Genomic DNA, 16,587 nt, shown 5'->3' with positions numbered 1-16,587 from the left:
CCTCAACTGAAGATCTATATGGCATTAAATTTTCAAAATCAAGATGAAATAAGAAATTATTTTCAGTTTAGGTTCAGAATTGACTCAATATTTCACAAACTGTCTCTGAAGCATTTACTAATCTTATTCTGTGGGAAACCAGACTTAATTGAGACTCCAAAGAGTTTGGTCACTTGAGTGCAGTGACTCAGGGAAGAGGCAGCACTGATGCCACCAGGAGCAGCCGGGGAGATGGCCACTGAAGAAGCTAGGAAGTTTCTCACTTCCTGAGAAGGATTTGCAGCTGAAATTGAGGTTGAGATGAAAACCACATGAGAGGCAAGGTGTCAAAATGAAGCCTCTAGGATTCACACAGGAAGCTACACACCAGAGGATGACCCCACCGTTGAGTTGATTTCTACCCTGCAACCATATTTGAGAAAGCAGAGATTAGGACTGGAGGTAATTTTTCCAGAAAGAAGAACACTGGGTTGCTAGTTAGTCCATGGAAAACTAAAATGTGAATAGTGAGATCTTGATTTAAAGCTATGAAATCTTGCCTACCACCTGAATATGTAAGATCTAGGGAACAGGGTTAGACTTGGCACCTTCTGTCTTGCCATAGAAGAACATTCAGGCTTGCAGTAGCAGAATATGATGCCTTCCCAAGAAGACGAGTTATAAAATATAAGATAAATACTAGGCCATGTCCAGCTTTCATGGTCATGTTGGTATGTGGGTCAATCTAATTATGATTCCAACATTATTAAAAAGAACGATATTTCATATTAGGTTTTGGGGGAAAACACGTTTAATCTCATTTTTTGTTGTTTATTTGTTGTAAGTTGTACAGGTAGATGATGTTTAGCCCTTTACAAAAGAGACGGTACTATCTGCAGATACACTCTGTGATGAGGTTTAAAACCAAAGCAGAAGGCAGCTGAGGGCTGATGAGCAGTTCAGAGAGACGCTTCTTACATCTAATTAACTAAGAACCCCTGGAGAAAACTACCAAACCTTGCCTTCTGATGGCCTGGCATTGCTTTCCAGGTCTCTATTCTATCTTGCTCACAATTCCATAACAGTTAATTCCAAACCATCTTCATAAGTACTGATCTACCACTCTCCCTATCAATGCCAGTAACTAGAGCTTCTTCACTTTCCTGCTTGCCCTCATCCCCCACCCAGAAAAGGAATTTATTCACACCCACCATCGCCTCCTTTCCCTCATCTCAGTGGAAGGACAGGGAGGTCTCCCTACCACATCCTGGTCTAGACTCTCCGCCTGGCCTCTGGGTTCATTCCCCTCACAGCCAGTCAGGCACTTGGCCTCAATTATTACCAATTCCTCTTCTGTTTGTTTAATCTATTTCCAAGGATTTTCCCCTTTAGACATAATGAGTCGTGATATTATCTGTATGTAAATTATCTCAACCCATCAAAGCCAGACTTCTTTAAAGAACAATCTACACTTGCTGAATCCAAATTCTAACCCCCTTAACTCTTTATTGTGCTATAATCCAGCTTCTGAATCCACCTCTTCACTGGAACTGCTCTCACCATGGTTTCTAATCATTTAGAACCACCATACCCAGTAGTTTACTCCTTAGCCTTGACCTCAGGCAACCACTTGACATTGTTGGCCATTCCTTCCTCGTGATTTGCTCTTTCCTCTCAGATCTGTGTATTCTCATTCTCTCTCTCTCTCTCTCTCTCTCTCTCCCCCTCCCCACCCCTTCTCCCCTCTCCTCTCTCCTCTACCTCTTCCCTCCCCCCATGCTCTCTCTTTCTCCTGCATTTTCCTCCTACCTATCTGTATATGCCTTCCAAGTCTCCTGGGAAAATTCAACTTCCCTGTCCCTTCGAATGTTCCTCAGAATTCTAATCTTGGTCATCTTTTCTTATACTCTACCCATCCTCCCAGGATCTCATCTATGTGACCATCTGGCTATATTCCTCCCCTTCAGCACAGAACTTTCCTCTGAGTTCCAAAACCATTATGTCCAGCTGTCAGCGACACCTCAGATTCAGTATTTCCAAACCTAAAATAATCCTCTCTGCCTGTGCCCCCTTACCCCAAATCCACTCTTCTCCCCAGATTCTCTACCTTGCTTATGGGAACAATCACTGCCCTTGTGACACAATGAATCAGGAAGTTCTTTGTTTGTGTGTTTGTTTTTCAAAACTACTTTATTCCCCTCGGGACTTCCTTGGTGGTCCAGTGGGTAAGACTCTGTGTTCCCAATGCAGAGAGGCTGGGTTCAATCCCTGGTTGGGGAACTAGGTCCTGCATGTGTGCCTCAACTGAGTCCGCGTGCTGCAACTAAAAAAGATCCTGCTGCAACGAAGATCCTGCGTCTGCAATTAAGACCCAGGGCAGCCTAAATAAATAAATATTTTTAAAAATATACTTTATTCCCCTCATTTCACACACAGTACCCAAAGTCAATTACACTAGTTTCTAAGGGGAATAACATATTCTGGGGTAAACAATATTTTATAATGTTATCTATTGATATCTAGAGCAATGCATGATTTTTCTGGCTATTTGCTGCCACTGTACTAGCTACTGGGTGCGGGGGAATATATGGCTCACACATACACACACAAAAAACAGACTGAAGTAAAATATCCATTAGCTTATTAATATGGCCATAGTGTAGAAATGCTATATATTATAGAAGTAGTGTATGTGATGGGGCCTTCAGTTATTGGGTATAGTCTTGGCAACTTGAATTATATTGCATTTTTCTTACATAGTAAAGCATATTATAACTTCTCTACACTGCATAAAGTAACTTAGGAGCAACATTTTCCCCCCTATATTTTATTCTGAAAATTATGTCTTCTAGAAAAAATTGAAAGAACTATACTGTGAATACTTACAAACCTAGATTCTACTCTACCTGTGCTATAGTTGCTTTATCACATATCAATCCATCTAGCCTTCCATCAGTCCATCTTATTTCAAAGTAGCTTACAGACATCAGACACTTCACCCCTAAACACTTGAGCATGCCTATTATTAAGAACTTAAGTAACTTTGAGGAACTTCATATACTGAAATGCACAAATCTTCAGTGTATCACTCAAAGAGCTATTCATTCTTGACGCTTCCTTCTTCCCCCCCACTCCTCTCCTATTCAATCATCTTCTTTTTTGCTCAACTTCCTCCCCTCTCTTCCAGCCCCACAGCTTTAGTTCATACCTTTGTTATTTCTCACCTGAATTACTGGAAGGTCATCCAGTTTCTTCCATTTTAATCCATTCCCACAACTCTGTCAAGGTGATTTTTCTAAACCACAAATTTGATGTCATTTCTATTCAAACTCCTTCTCTGGTTCTACCCCAAACATTTAAGTGAGGCTTAAATTTTGGGGCATGGTGCACAAGGGTCTGACCCTGTCTATATCTCTGGCCTCATTTCTTGCCACTTTCCCACCTTCTCTAACTTCTTCTCAACCCCTTCTCACACAAACACGAGTCACCAAAGATATAAAATTCCTTGCAGCATTTCATGTGCCTGCATGTTCCTCCCCTTCTTAGATGTCGTTCCTCTGTCTGCAATGCCCTGCTCTCCATTCTTCATCGAGCTCCCCTCTACCCACTCTTCCTGACTCGGTTCAGACTCTGCCTCCTCTGGTAAGCCTTGCATGCCACCCTCTACCCCCACTGAAGATGTGGCTGGATGCCCCTCCAGGATTTCCTAAACATCATATACAACACACATCTGTCTTCAAATTTTTGTCTTTCCTTGTCAGTCATCTTAAGCAATCTGCACCTCCTTGAGGGCAGAGAGCAAATCCTGCTTCTCATCCCTTTCATTCCAGATACATGAATGTTCAATAAATGTTCATGGAAGGAAAGCAGACAGGAGGAATGCAGGGGTATTTATGAGATGTCTGAAAGTATTTAACATTCAAGGTAAATGGCTGGATAGTGTTAATTCAAGAAAACATTTAATATAAATTTAAAACCAAAGGGACCATTTTAGCCTATGTAGGCACTTGCCTGTGGCCTCTAGAAAACCATAAATAAGATCACAAACCACTTTTTAATTTTTCTTATTTTTAGTTGTGGTAAGCATAAAATAAAATTTACCATCTTAACCATTTTTAAATGTACAGTTCAGTAGTGTTAATCACATTCACATTGTTGTGCATACCCCACTTTTAATTATATAAATACAAGGTTATAATTTCCTTTTGTAAAAAGAACAAATAAAGGCAGTAAGGACGCTAGATTCTTGGCTAAAGTACATGTAGCAGCTATGCAGGGGCTGCCCTAAGGATGTACCACTAATTACCTGGCAGCAGCTTCTAGAGCTGAAGGCAAAACTACCAAATCACAGTAATCTCAGAGAGTGTTTTCTTCCAAAGGAAAAGTGCATCTGACTACATTTCTGGTGTTAAAAATCCCATGGGCTTTACACTTGACAGCAATAGCCAGTATACTTTAGGCCTGTTCCTGATTATCCAATTTACTATACACCTGGTGATTTTAGAGACACACAAGAGATCCAAACTATACCATTAATTAAACAGCACATCATCCCACATCTTACCCAAGAAAATGAATCTTCATCTAGTCCTAAATTTCTCTGGACTGGATTATTTATCAATCCTCCACAGCAGATAAAAGATAAGAAATTTGAAATATATTGACAGTATCTGAATTCAGGCAGTTGATAGATTTGTTGCACCAATTCTAACATAGTCATTTCACAGCACAGAGCAGGTCAATACCCACCTAGAAGCCAGGACACATTGTATTACCCAATAACACAAAGCTTTGAGCCATATGAAGGACTTAGAAAAGAAGTCAAAATGAACCAGTCCACAGGTATTTATTGAGGCTCTAATATGGACCATCAGTGTGTTAAATACCACAGCATTAAAATTAGCATACTTGGCTCCCAGTTTTATTTCAGAAATAAAACTTCTAAACTATAAAAAATCTGATCATTAGTAATAGAAACCAGGGGGTAAAAATGATCATATTTGCTTCTTGAAAAATTGGAGAGAGTATAAACTGAAAGAAAAAACCACAATTGACTACAAAGGCAAAGTCATAGAAAGAAACTGAAAGATTTAGGATGGTTATTCAGAATTGGATGATGATGATTTTCACAATTAATTACTGTTTTTATTTATGTGGGATATAGAAAGATAAATGGATATTTCATTGAACCCAAAGGGCAGAAAATACACCTGATCCACACCGGGAAAGGAAACAAGGAATAGGGAGTTAGGAACTGTCGTTACATTCACCATTGCCCTGGAAGTGAGATACTTCCATTCCTCTTCTCTTGCTTTGCCTCCTTTTTTCTTCTCCTTCTGAGCAGACAGGCTTTCTCTGCCTTGGGATGCACATGACCCAAATATGTCACCCCCTGAAAACCCTGTTTTTCTATCCCCTAACATCCAATAGGGATGAACTAAATCCTCTGAGACCCAATTCCAAAATTTTAAGTGGAGAAATTAATGAGGATAGCTTAGGTCAAGTATCCCAGATGTCTGTTACCTCTGACTTTTCCAAAAGACTCTAATTTCTAGGTCTCCAGATATGATACCATATTTTGATGTTCTACCCATAGGGCTGCAAAAGTGCTTCAGTACCTACACAGCATTTTGATTCATCCAGTAACCAAGTGAAGTTATAGAAATATGAAGAGAGAACATTCAGTGCCAAATTCTTAAATTACCAGATCAATATTGTTGGTTTTCATCCCACCCAACAAAAAGCACATGCACTTCTTTTTTAAGTGAAGAGTTTCAAGCACATCCTTAGGATATTCAATTTGTACTCTGCTTTTTTTTTCCGCAGGAGGTAAATTCATCTAGACTTACCGGAAAAATCAGTCTGTACAACTGTTCTCATCATCAATGTGGGAGTCTTTATCTGGAAGGCTAAGCATTTATTTACTTTTAAGTTTGTGGCGACACGCAGACAGAGAGCATAAACCACCATTTCTCACCACAGATACTTTTAGAGAATAGGAGCCGCACTTGGTAACAAATGCCGGAAGGCACTGAAGTACCGATTACTAACTGTTTAAGGGCAATGCCATCTCCAGAATGGAATAAAGCTTACAATCATGAAAAAGTTAACTCTGTTGCAGGAGTCAAGTATTTCCACACTCTCTCTAGCAAGCCTTTATAATCTGTATTAATCACAAGTTTCTTTGGTGATTCTAGTCTAGGAATAAGCTTAAACCATTAATTAAGTCACTGCATATGTGATGCTGGAATTGTTCACTCCTTGTTTATAATACATACTTGTCTACTAGTCTGAATGTGGAAAATGGGATGCAGATGCCCCAGCTGCCTGCCTCTGCAGACCCCAGACTGTGGGGTGCTGCTTTGTTATGGGCGAATTGTGTCCCCTCAAAATTTCTAAATTGAAGTCCTACCCCCAGTACCTCCGAGTGTGACAGTATTTGAAGATAGGGCCTTTAAAGAGGTGATTAAGTTAAAATGAGATCACTAGGATTGGCCCTAATCCAACCTGACTGGTATCCTTATAAGAAGAGGAAATTTGAACACACAAATGGAAGTTAGAGCTCCAGGGATGCTTGAGCACAGAGAAAAGGCCATGTCAGGACACAGTGAGAAGTTGGCCATCTGCAAGCTAAGGAGAGATGCCTCAGAAGCAACCCAACTGCAAACACCTTGATCTTGGACTTCCAGTCTTCAGACTGCAAAAAAAATTAACTTCTGCAGGTTAAGCTACCCAGTTTGTGGTAGTTTGTTATGGCAGCCCTAGGAAACTAATTTGGTCCTCCTTGAGAGATTTTAATATCAGAAGATTCCCTAATCTTTTTCTTCAGGGTGACCCATTCAGGTCTACCTGTACGTGACCCCAATTTAGTCTGTTTCTTATACAGATATGGAGAGAAACTGTAAGAGATGTTCCCACATCACAGAGGTCTCATTCCCTCAGGGCAACAACTGACTGGGACAGGTAGCAGCTGCCTCCCTCCTGTGTATGAGATACACTCCCCAGCTTCACACAGCCCCCCATATTCCCTATTGTAGTATACCTAAGTGCTCCACCCATTTATAGTATCTGTCTGGCCTCTGTAAGCATTTGAGCCCCTGAGATGGTCTGCTCAGAACCAGGCTACTGAAGTCAGTGCTTCTATCACTGGTGCAGAGACATTGGTTAAGCAACCCGGGGAAACCTGGCAGCAGCAGGCCCATTAAAAACATTACCTCTAAAGCCAGTTGACATTGATTTTTTGGGATACACCTCTGAGGACAAAACACAATTACAGAATCAAACAAGCAATCATTCTTCTCTGGCTATTGCAATTACTGAAGCAGAGTCACCTTGCATACATACCAGATAACAAAAAGTAGGGATATCCTCCCCATTTCCACTTGCTTGTATAAAAAAATAATCTAAGGAAGGAAGATTATTATGTGTCCAAAGGGGGATATTGTGGTCTAGTATGAATTAGGGGTTTGAGTTTTGCAGGGCTTTTTAGTCAATGGTTGAAAAGTTTAATTTTGTCTCCAATGAGGTTCGTTAAAAGGTTGTTCTTTGAAAGTTTGTGACGCCACCCAGCACCACGTCAGTTAGTCCTAGGCTAATTTATAGAAGTTGCAAATAATCCAAGAGGTGCCGCCAGAGATATTCTGTCAGCCCTGGAACCCAGACTACTCCCATGGTCAAGGAGAATCCCCACAGGGAAAAAGTCAAGATTGTCCTAGGGATGTCAGAGCCACACAAATCTCAACAGTAGTGGAGACAGCTCTCTTGTTCTCTCCCTAACTTTCTCTTCTCTCCCTCTCGCTTTCTCTCCCTCTTACTCCATTCTCATTCATTCACTGTCTCCTCCTAAAGCAGACTAAAAAGATTTTCAGTTGGCGGATGGGGGTGGAAAGCTCCCTAACAATCAGAGTTCAAGTGGGGGTGGGGGTGGGGGGCTTTTGAAGGAGGCTCAGGACTTCCTCAGCACTTGCTATAGAATCTCACTGGCCCTGGCACTGGTGAGCAATAAAGACTTGAACAAAGAGCCAGCATCTCAGCATTGAACTCTGCTTCCCCATAAACTAAGGATGCCAAAGTTTCATTTGTTCAAATGGCCAAATATTAATTCAGTGGCCTTCCTGGACAAAGGCTAAACCCATCCTTCCCACCAAACATACACACAACAACTACAACAACAGCTCCTCCCACACAGGCACACTAATCACCATTCTCACACACAACAACAAGCATACACACTATCAACCACCACACATGCACATATCATCAACCACTGCTCATACACACACGTAACGACAACAAACACCACCCACATACAATACTACCCCCCACACACACACTTCACAATAGACACATTACAAAAACCCATTACAAAAATGCAGCCCTTACAAACAAGTTGAACAGAATGTGAAGAAAAAGAAAATCAGCAAAATCATCTCTATTCTCTATTATTCTCTTCGTTTCAGAATCTCCACCTCTGATTTTCACTAACTCAGATTTTAACATTGACTTTTGTAGAGAAATGTTTAGTACATTTGATAGCAACCTTTTCTTCTGTCTTTTCCCTATTTGTTTGGCCTGGTGTCTCCTAAGTATAAGTCAGTTTAGGAAAGAGGGTCTATTGTAGTATTCTTTGCTCAGTGTGTACTCAAGGCACAGCTGCATTTTATAAGTACCAGCCCACATTCTCTCATCATGTCTGCCTTTGTGCCCAAAAGCAACGAAAGCTTCTTTACCAATGGAACAATTCAGTGTAAGGTAATCAGGCCACTTTGGAAGGGCATGTATTATGCGAATTATGGGGAATGAGGGGGGTGTTCAGTTTTTTCAGAAATAAAAATTGGACTCATTGCCCTCATCTAATTTGGAAAGTAATTATCCAAAAGCAGTCAACTCATGATTATACTAAACCTAATGTATAAGCAGATGACCTTGAACCCTTTTTTTCCCTTCTGCTGCCTACTCTTTCTGTTTCACTGTTTATTATCTTGCTCATCAATGTGTAGAGAGAAAGGTCATAGTGATATATGTCAATCCCTTTTGTTTTACCTTTGTAACTTTGCAAAAATTTGGAAGAGGAATAAGCCAAAACATATATGAGACCTAAGGATCACCTGAGAATTTTAATTAACTCTGTGCTCTTTGCAATTTGTACATTTAGAGTTGGTTATATAAACCTTTGCATGAGATAAATGTGTGTTTATTTCTCCATCCTTGGGTCAGTACAAGAAATGCTCCAACAAGCAACTTGGCAAATGAAAGTGATCAACAAGAGCCACTACAAAGGTCTTGTTAACCCCAAACATGATCTGTACCATATACTTACGCCAAGTTCTAGGTCATCCTACACCAAAATTCTCAAAACTCAATGTCTCTGGTAAGATTTGACATAAAAGAATTGTAGTTGAATTGGATGTGTGACTCTGTGATGCCATAATTTCACAGAAATCTGTTGTCATCTCTGGCCACTGATAAACTCTATTTGACTTTAAAGAAAGTTACCTAAATTTTATGAACTTCAGTAAAAGCGTCTACAATAGATTCATTGCCCAACTTCAGAGTGACATGATTGTGAGTTGTACATATGGGCTTTTCAAACTGTGCAATGAGAATATTAAAATTCTATTGTTTGAGAGTGATTAATGATTAATTAATGACTGATGCAATCAGTACAATTTATTAATGATTAATACAATATTACACATTGTACATAGTGCAAATAGATAGGTGGAAAGGGCATTAATGTTAATAAAGGATACTGTGCATTTATACAATTAGACATTTTGTTGTTGGGTGCATAATCAATTGGGCTGTACTGCATAGAATGTATTGACTGCCAATTAACTTCAATGATACTTATTCCATTGTTCAAATATAAAGCATTTAAATTAATCACTGCAGGATTTTCTGAGGCTGTGTTCTTTGTTTCAATCAATATTTGCCTTCTCTATACTGCAATACTTTGGAAATTATCTCAAGCTTGACCAAGAATATTGATCCTAATTCACCTACAGTTAAAAAAAAAGTTATCATTTCCTTAATATTGTAAGGCCACTACGTTGTCACTCATTTATGAGTAATTGTTTTTGCTTGTGGTGTAAGACTTCATTCTGAACAGCATGCGAAAAACAGCTAATTTTTTTTTCTGTCTTCAGAGATCATCAGAGTCAAAATGCATAATGGCTGGAAAGTTCAGAGTTTAGAGATATGTGGAAGGTAGCTTGCTATTCCATGCTTTTTCTAAGAATATGTTCCAATTCTGATGATTCTAACTAAAAATTTGGTCAGGAAAGTTTGACAACTTTAAATGAATAGATTTACTTCATGCACTAGGTCAATGTCTGAAGTCATATTTTTACCCACTCACAATAATGATTAAATGTGTATTAACAGTCAGTGGTTAGATTTATTGAGAATTAATGCTGATGAACCAGTGAACCGTTTTATGCAAATAAAAAAGCTGACATACATATTTTGCAATGTAGAATAACACTGGTAATACCTCATTAATGAGAAAGAATCATAAAAACAACAAACATTAGTTGAAACTTTCGAAGTTCCAGACACTATTCCAAGTGTTTTATATAAATTATCTCATTGAATTCTCAAATAACTCCATGCTGCAAAATTGAGGCATAAAAAGGTTGAGTAGCAAGTTCAAGGTCACACAGTTTTTAAGGGTCAGAGACTGTATCCCTGAAGTGAGAGACTGAAGTGACTGAACTGCTCTTACTTCAGATCGCCTATTTTAAACTGGTATGTTATATAGCCTCTAAATTGAATTATAAATCACATCTCTACATAGCCATGCCTGAAACTGTTTTGGATTAGCTCCAAAAGAACAAATTCTTATGATGCCATTAAACAGTTTTCTTTCCCTCCACTCTTTAACATTCAAAAAGCACAGATGATATGCAATCATCTTCTGAGTTTCCTAACTCTTCTCACATCTAGAGATTTCTTTATTTTCCAATGTTAATTAGAAAACAATAGCATATACGAGAGTTCATAGGATCATGGTGCAAAAGAACAACATCATAGAAGCCAAAACAACTTGGGAATTAAAGGTAACTAATAATGTCTCAGCCAAGGAAATGAAAAGGAAAATGGAGTCAGGGAGTTTATAGTCTTATTTTTTTTCCCACTCAGATGACTCATGTCACCTCAACCTTATCTCAGACATATCTATCTATACACACTGTAATCTATTCATCATTCATTTCATTCATTCATTTCATTTCATTTTTCAATGAAATACCAAGGACCTATAACAAACTTCTCTCTCAAAACCACTAAGTCACTCTTTGCCATTAATCTCAAATCTCTTACAGGGTCATTTCTCTCATAAATCCATTCAAAATTGATCATTGGAAAGCTATGGCTCAGCTATTCTTCACCCTGGACATTTGAGTTTAATAGCTACTTTCCCCAACTTCTAACCAACCTGTACCTACCTGCATATACACCCCTTAAGTGCCATATATCCTCAAATTTGTGATTGTTATAAATTATTTAAATTTTCTATTAGATTTACATACAGTCCAATATCATTCAAAATTACCTTCTTGCATAATAGCTACTAAACCATATTACTGTGAGAGTGGGGATCTTCACATTTCTGCCAGTATAAAGAGTTCCTCATTAATAAAAATATTTAACACCTTTAATTGAGAGGCACATAGGCTGATGAGCTAAATTTGTTGAATATTTCAAAATACACTTATTTGTTAGAAATTGGTTAACTATATCACAATATTGATTTTGTTTGTGAGTGTGAAATTAACAACACACACACTCACCCACACCTTTTCTTTGCACTTGACTGCTCATTTTCAGTGTACAACAGTCTGCTTTGCAGAGTAGCTAACTGAATGGCAATGTGAGAGTTTTAATAATAATGCCAAGTAAAAACATCACTGACAGGCATTGAATTTCTTTGCTACTCAGCTAGATAGTTTATTGCTACTAAATAAGAAAACTTATGTAGACATCAAGCGCCTCTGCTTCTAAACTTGATTTTATTTTCTCTACCCTTTAAAAATCTTAAACAGGTAGTATGTATCACTTATGTGAAATATAATTTGGAAAGCGGCATGTTTCCTCTTAATGCAACTAATATTCTTTGAGGGCATGACAAGGCAATAAGCAGCTTATAGTAGTACAGGTTAAAAAAAAAACCTGATGATACATGAAATACAGACTAGTAAGACAAGATGTCATATGAACAAAAGGAAATGTGAATCCTGGGGCCAGCAAGTGGGATCAGAAGAAGGTGGCATCAGTATAGACATGTTGCAAGCATTAGGAAACCATTTCAAAATGGATGAACAGGCCTTCCCTGGTGGCGCGGTGGTTGGGGGTCCGCCTGCCGGTGCAGGGGGCTCGAGTTCGTGCCCCGGTCCGGGAGGGTCCCGCGTGCCGCGGAGTGGCTGGGCCTGTGGGCCGTGGCCGCTGGGCCTGCGCGTCAGAGCCTTTGCTCCGCGGCGGGAGAAGCCACAGCAGTGAGAGGCCGGCGTACCGCAAAAAAAAAAAAAAAAATGGAAGAACAGATAAAGGGAACTTATTGATTCACAGGCCTCAAAGGCCCAGAGCCTGACCAAGCTTCCAGCATGATAGTTCATGATGGCATTGAGACTAGGTGCAATTCTCAACAAAGCTCCCAGTTCCTCAGTTCTACTTACCAGTCCTCCGGATGACTTCCTTGTGTAAACAAAAATGGCTGCAGTAGTTTGAGGCTGTTCCCCCTCACACCAGACAAGAGCATTTTTCCCAGCATCCCCAGGAAAAGTCATAAATTCATTCTGATTGGACAAGATCAGGTCACCTGTGAGCCAGTTACTGCATCCGGGAAAAACAGTTTCCTGATTGGATTAGATCAAGCATGATTTATACTCCCCAGCTGTGTCACCTCCCCATATCCACAGGGCTCCATGTGGCAATCAGGGCTATTAGTTGGTGCAAAGAGGAGAAACTGCCAGGCAACCAATAGGTAACTACTGGGACTTGTTTTCCTCTTGGCTTATTTTGACTGTAAAATTAATTACATTCTGCTAAATTTATATGTCATTTCTCTGTTCTCATATACAATGTAAATCCAGTGTGATGCCCATCTAAGGGAGCCACTGATAACTAAAAGATGGTGACAGATTGGTCAAAAAAGGTCCTAAACCTTCAGGTAATGATGGCCAGTATTTCAAAGTCAAATAAAACTAGTTTCATTCTCAGTTCTGCCACTGCATAACCCCAAAGTAGTCATAGCCCACTGTACACCTCAGTTTCTTCATTGGTAAACTGGTTATAAATGTCTTACCTTAGAATACTGTTGCAGAAATTTATGGTGACAAAGGGAATGTACCTGGCCAGTGGAGATGCTCAAAGAAGTTATTATTGTTACTGATGTTGCTGTTATTATCCTCCTCATCAAAATCCACACACATCATCATCCCAACCCTGAACAGACAATGGAAACAGTCATAGGTGGCCAGACTTTTACGGTAAGAAGGCTGCCTTAGAAATCAAATAATCAGCAGAGGCCTGTAGTAGAAGTTGATTGCCTTTGGCATTTTCAGTATAGAACCAAGGTTCTCCCTTTTAAACCCCTCTTTGAAAGGGATTTCATGGTTTGACCATTAAGTAGTTGTGCAATCTAAGGCAATTTATTTAACCTCTAAAAATTAGTTTCCTCATCTGAGAGTGGAGATACTTAAAATATCTACTTCACAGGGTTAACTGGATTAATGTATGTATAGGACACATTCCATAAAAAATACCAAGTATTTTGCCACTATCATTATAATTATTACAAAGATATCCCACTAGATATCCAGGGGAAACATTACTTTCCAAACTGAAAGTGAGTCCCTGATACTGTTTTTGGAACCTCTTGTTGCTTTAAGATTTTGCTCATCCTCGACTTGTTCCATTCTCATTGAGACATGGTTGAGAAAGAAGAGTCAGGAAAGTTTTCACCTGCAATGTTTGGGAAACTGTGTATGTGAGCTGCACTATCACTCATCTATTGTATCTTTGTGCCTCACCATGAAATAAACTTGTTCCAAGGTCTCTTCCTACTCATTAAGCAAAGGGTACAATAAAGAGGCAGTTTTATGAGAAAGCATGAAGGCAAGAACATCATGTTCTTTACAATGAAGTTAAGAATTCTATTCAAAAGGCAAATCCTTCATTCCAAAAATTTGAATGGGAAAATATTTAGCAAATAATTCTAGCTAGTTGAATTTAAAGAAATGAAAAGAGTCCCATAGAATAATATGTTCTTGGACATTTATTTTATTTGTATCTGTTAAATTTTCATTCACTGTTAGCCACTGCCTCCAAGTTTTCAATTCTAAGATAGCTGATATAAAAATGAATGCATTTGGCTCACAAATATAGAGAACAAACTAGTGGTTATCAGTGGGGAGAGGGAAGGGGGGAGGGGCATGAAGGGGTAGAGGAGTAAGAGGTACAAACTATAAATAAGGTATAAAATAAGCTACAAGGAGGGACTTCCCTGGTGACGCAGTGGTTAAGAATCTGCCTGCCAATGCAGGGGACACGGATTTGAGCCCCGGTTTGGGAAGATCCCACATGCCACGGAGCAACTAAGCCCGTGTGCCACAACTACTGAGCCTGCGCTCTAGAGCCTGCAATCCACAACTATTGAGCCCGCATGCCACAACTACTGAAGCCCGCGTGCCTAGAGCCCATGCTCCACAACAACAGAAGCCACCGCAGTGAGAGGCCTGCGCACTGCAATGAAGAGTAGCAACCAAAAATAAATTAATTAATTAATTAAAAAATAATAATAATAACCTATAAGGATATACTGTACAACACAGGGAAAATAGCCAATATTTTATAATAACTATAAATGGAGTATAACCTTTAAAAATTGTTAATCACAATATTGTACACCTATAATGTATAATATTATACAGAAACTATACTTCAATTAAAAAATTATAAGGAAGAGAAAATTTTTAATGAATGCATTTATGATTCAAAGGACACTATCAAGAAAGTGAAAAGACAATCCACAGAATGGGAGATATCAATAATATTTGTAAATCATATCTGATAAGGGACTAGTATACAGAATATATGAATAGCTCAACAACAAAAAGGCATATAACCCAAATTCAAAATGGGCAAAGAACCTAAATAGACATTTCTCCAAAGAAGACAAACATACAGCCAATAAGCACAGGTAAAAATGCTCAACATCATTAGCCATTAGGGAAATGCAAATCAAAACCACAATAAGATAACATTTCTTACCCACTAAGATGGCTAGAATCAAAAAGATGGACCAAAAAAAATGTTTGCATGGATATGGAAAAATTGGGACCCTCTTACACCGTTAGTGCGAAAGCAAAACGGTACAGCCACTTTGGAAAGCACTTTAGCAGTTTGTCAAAAATTTAGACATAGAGTTACAATTTGATCCAGAAATGCCATTTCTAGGTATATACCCAAGAGAACTGAAACATATGACTACACAAAAGCTTATACAGGAATGTTTATAGCAACATTATTCATAATTTTCAAAAAATATAAATGAGCCAAATGTCCATCAGCTGATGAAGGATAAATAAAATGTGGTGTATCCATACAATGGAATATTATTCAGCCAGAAAGAGGAATGAACTATTAATACACACTATTAACATGGATGAATCTTGAAAACATTATGCTAAGTGAAAGAAGCCAGACACATAAAGGCACATATTGCAAGATTCCATTTCTATGAAATGTCCAGAAGAGGCAAATCCATAGAAAGAGAAAGACTAATGGTTTCCAGAGTCTGGGAGCAGAGGGAATTTGGAGTGATTGCAAATGGGCATAAGGATTCTTCTGGGGGTGAGGGAAATGTCTGGAATCAGATTTTAGTTATAGTTACATAACTTTGTTAATATACTAAAAACCACTGAATCGTACACTTTAGAAGTGTATATTTTATGGCATGTAAGATTTTTTAAAAGCCAATTTAAAAATGTATCCTCTGTAATTCTCTCCATTTTACTTGAATAAGGTAAATACCCACAAGACTCTTTGTTTGGATGGCCTATTCTTCACTGAAACATTTTATTAAATGATTGTTAAAGAAATGTTGGAATATAGCAATCTCATTTTGCATGTTCATACATCAACCTACCCTTCTGATATATTGTCCCTTCCATTTCAAATAACTACATTTTTAATAGGCCTTTTAGAATCAATGCTTTGACCAGCCATAAAAATCTAATGACTGTAATTTTTAGTTGCTTTAGGAGATGATCTTTGTTAGTTGAAGCCTTAGGTCATCCCCATAGGTGGCCATTTTAACGGTGACTCTTCTGTTTGCTGTGATAGTGGATGCTTGAATGTTGCCTTACCATCCTTTCCAAATTTCTCCAAGGCTGCTTGCTGTGTTCCAGTGCATCCACCCTGGAAGGCCTTGGTAGAATACTGAGGAAAAGGGTACGCAAGTTCAATAAGCATTTATGATGGTTTCTCCATACAATTGCATGCCTGTAAATAAATCCCTGAAGTTTGTTCCTGCTCTATCATCAAAACAATCTAATCCTTAAAAATATATAGTAAATTTGACTAGGTTAAGTAAAGTTTTAAAATGTA

At 38.7% G+C, this 16,587-nt stretch overlaps 1 protein-coding gene across 1 annotated transcript in view; it reads right to left on the bottom strand.

Annotated features, from left to right (window-relative positions):
- The window catches only part of LOC307184305 (uncharacterized protein), a 247,185-nt gene extending 234,158 nt beyond the window's left edge, over positions 1-13,027 (bottom strand). The window contains exon 1 of the mRNA XM_079917681.1: positions 12,654-13,027. The gene's annotated coding sequence lies outside the window, so the exon portion shown is untranslated. The remainder of the gene's footprint in view (positions 1-12,653) is intronic.
- Positions 13,028-16,587: the final 3,560 nt, after the last annotated feature.

The sequence above is a fragment of the Stenella coeruleoalba genome, assembly GCF_951394435.1.
Source record: "Stenella coeruleoalba genome assembly, chromosome: 3".
Classification (NCBI taxonomy): domain Eukaryota; kingdom Metazoa; phylum Chordata; class Mammalia; order Artiodactyla; family Delphinidae; genus Stenella; species Stenella coeruleoalba.
The sequence above is the reverse complement of the archived record's forward strand: the minus strand, read 5'-3'. Positions and strand labels throughout refer to the sequence as shown.